Source organism: Chelonoidis abingdonii, chromosome 9 (genome assembly GCF_003597395.2).
Source record: "Chelonoidis abingdonii isolate Lonesome George chromosome 9, CheloAbing_2.0, whole genome shotgun sequence".
NCBI lineage: Eukaryota > Metazoa > Chordata > Testudines > Testudinidae > Chelonoidis > Chelonoidis abingdonii.
In genome coordinates this window covers 22,605,535-22,609,475 of record NC_133777.1, presented here as the reverse complement: position 1 = coordinate 22,609,475, position 3,941 = coordinate 22,605,535, and positions in this window count along the sequence as shown.

Sequence of the window (3,941 nt, the reverse complement as noted above, 5' to 3'; positions counted from 1 at the left end):
CGCAGGAAATCGGGATTTAGGACACCAGGGTTCTATTCTCACTCTCCGGAGTTTTGATTTTCGGGTGATCTGAAGTTCTTGTAAACTGCTTTACAAGGAGCTGGGGGTGGGGCGGGAAGAATGCATTTAGGAAAGTCTTTGATCCTTGATCTCACAATGGTTCATTTGTGTTTAATGAACAGGATATAACCGCTTCTTATGGAAGCCTCCTTCGTTTGAAGGGTCACTTTTAGTCGCAGGGGTACATACAATGCAACTGTTTGCTGTCAGGGTACACCAGGGTGCGCATAAGTGAAAGCAGTTCGGGCAACATCCTACAAACATTCCAAAAAGTCCAAACACGAACCCATTCTGGTGCACTTAGCCTCGAACAACGTCTGCTGTGATGGCGCTGGCATGCGGGCAAAGGAGGCTGGCTCCGGCTATGCACTTGTGAGGCCTCGGGACCTCGGCATGAGCTGGCACTTGCTCTGCCAGCGTTACACTGGGCACCTTCCCTTCCGGACTGGGAGGGGCGAGAAGAATCTGTGACCGGGTCCCTGTGGGGTAAGAGAAGCGAAGGAACAATGTGGGAACCGGTCACCTTAACCACATTTACATCATGTCTCCCCATACAGCAATCAGATCCAGCATCGCCCATACGGTCCATGCTGGAGCTCTTTTTGGATTTGGGACTGCATAGCCACCCGTGCTGATCAGATCTCCATGCTGGGCAAACAGGAAATGAAATTCAAAAGTTTGTGGGGCTTTTCCTGTCTACCTAGCTACTGCATCCAAGTTCAGATTGCTTTCCAGAGCGGTCACAAAGGTGTACTGTGGGATACTGCCCGGAGGCCAATACCGTTGATTTGTGGCCACACTAACCCTAATCCAACATGGCAATACCGATTTCAGCACTACTTCTCTCATCGGGGAGGAGTATAGAAACCGGTTTAAAGAGCCCTTTATATTGATATAAAGGGCCTCGTTGTGTGGACGGGTGCAGGGTTAAATCAGTTTAATGCTGCTAAATTCGGTATAAACGCGTAGTGTAGACCAGGCCAAAGACTCGGGAGTATAGAGAAGGAAAGAGTTTAAAAATATTAAGCTCCTGGAGAGTAAAAATTCAAGTTTCTGAAACACAAGTTGTATCGTAACATACCATTCTAAACAAAGGAATTTTTCAGGAAAAAGCCACCAACTCAACACTATCAAGAGGACCTTGCAGTTGAAGTTCCTTGCAAATCAGCTTTTTCCTGAGCTTAGAAAGTCAAAACAAGAAGTTCTACAAATTACTGTATCAGCAGAACCAGCTATTAAGTTTTATATGCAAAACACAAAAGATAATTTGAACAAGAGGAAAATTCCTTCTCCAATTTCTGTAATGTCTTACTTTTTAACAGGCAGTTATTCAGCAGTAAACAATTTCCATCATCAGGCAAATGTAGGTAATTACAGAGTATCATTCCTGTAAAGGTTCCCATTGCTCTGTGCCGAAGAGGAACATTTTGATGGCTGAATGAAACAGCCTGGCACTGTTTTCTGCCTTCTTTCCATGTCCCCTTCTGTGAGGCACATAAAGATGAAAGTGAGCCAACAAAGGGAGATTTCCTACCCTTTGGAAAAGCCACAGGCAAGGAGATAAAATTCCACAGTCAAATAAAAAAGTTTAATTTCTAGCATAATGGATATAGCTAGAGAGAAATAGGGTGATAGATAGTTGCAGTGTTTCTGTAAGAGAAACTGTCTATGACAAGACACCCATTAAATAAAGTTATCAGATAAACCTCTAAAAAGCAAACTGATTTGTAAACAACCACCAGGCAAGTAAGTAATGAAATTAAATGTTTGCAGCCTCTCTACAGTTACATCAGTTCCTTTCATTGTCCAATTCTGTAGCTCAATACGTAGTTTAATTCCTCTTTTTTCTTTGTCTTCTGCAATGACAGGAAATAGTGAGAGTCACAGGATATTCAGGCAATCTATGACATATGACAATCTTCAGAAGTTTGAGCCAGGATACATCTGCCGAGAGCCGGGGGTTGGGCTTCAGCACCGCTCCTGCTGAAGCCACGAACTCTGGCAAGTGCGCCTTGCAGGGCTAAAGCCCCAAGACCCCTCCTCATTGAGCAGAAGCCCCTACTGCACCACCCCACTGCAATGCAGAGGTCCTGAGCTTCCCCCCACCCAAGTCTGATAGGTAAAGAATGGGGTGGGGGAGACATGAGGTGCTCTGCGAACTGCACTTTAATGGTAAAAGAACTGCATGTGGCTCGAAAGCCACAGTTGGGCCACCCCTGAAATATGTGTTCCTGAGCTTTAATCCTGCTCTAAACTGTTGTGATTGTTATGCATTCCACCCAGTGGTGGCTGCATTTCAGTAATGGCTGAAGAGGTTCTTGCATCTACAGAGTTCAAATAACTTCCATCCTTGTAATGCGGCCCTTAACAAGATACCCTAGTGGGGAAAAAAAAAATGAGAATCTTGATAATCCGCCACTCCACGCCCAAGAAATGCCTATTTACTAGAATGCTGTTTTTATTGAAGTTTTTTTAAGTAAAGATTTAAAGCAAGGAAAGGTGTGTTGCAATCAAACCAGAAACATTTCATTCTTGGCAAGAGACACACACTATAATGTAATAAAATGCAAACAATTAACATGATATACAGGGTGCCAGCAGATGTCAGTTTAACCCCAGGAATGAGAAACACCACTGCATATACAGTAAATGCATTGTTGCTGTGAAAACAAAAACTAAGAGTTTCCGACCAGTGAAACTTTGGGCTTGTCTACACCACGCAGCTTTTAGCGACAAGGCTGTGCCTTGTCTCTAAAAGTCAGCATGTGTAAACGCTCTTTTTTGGTACTCTGTTGGCACTTTTGCCGACAAAATACTTCCAGCCCTGCAAGCGGCATTAGCTTTATCGGCAGGACAAAGCCATGTTCACACTGTCACTTGCATTGGCAAAACTTTTGTCTTTCATGGGGCGGCTTTTTTAAGTACTTGTGAAAGACAAAAGCTTTGTCTACAACTTTGCAGTCTAGATAAGCCCTAAGTGAAGAAATTATTTTAATTAAAATACAGTTAAAAGCCTGTTCGCTGCAAAAATGTAAAATACAATATGCCCTGAAAGTTCAAAATAAGAAAAGAGTGAATGGAAATGATTAGAGGGGGAAAATGGGCCATTTGTGTGTATGAGAATTTGAATGTGCATCTTGCTGTGGAATAGGTATGAAACCTGAGTGCTAATATTCAAAGCCCAAAGGAATTTGGCTTCTGCTAAACTTCTTCTAGATTAACAAACTCAGAGGAAGAGCTAATGAGGCTACAACTGAGTGCAGTATTTCGGAAAATCAAACTTTTGGAACCATTTAAAATGTCACTTTGGAAATCTTCATGCTTTGAGAGAAGAACAGGTTGTTGTGCACATACATCAGAAGGGGATACAGATACATACCATAGAGTCACCCGTTCCCTTCTAAAGTAGGAAAAGCATCACATGAGCTGAAGCAGAAGCCGGGATTCCTTAACTCAGTATGAAATAGACTCTGTGGTTCCATTAAATTTCAAATATAGAACTGTATTAGCCTAGAGATTAAGACCAAGAATTTCAAAAGTGACCAGGGATTTTGTGGTGCCTCAGTTTTGTAGGTGTCCAGCTTGAGACCATTTAAAGAGATCTATTTTTCAGAAAGTGTCACCCAATTAAAGGAGCCTGATTTTCAAGTGTCACATTGGGCAGCCAAAAAACAGGAAGCACCCAAAATCGCTAGTCACTTTTGGAGATCTTGGCCTAAAAGAGTAACAGCCATTTTAAAAAATGCAAGGAAAAAAAAGCAGACCAGACATACGAAATTGAAACATGTACCTTTTTAAAGTACAGAGGGCCTAAATGGCTGTGGGTGGGGGAGCGGAATCATATAACTGATATTCAGCTGCTATAGAAAGGAGCAACAAAG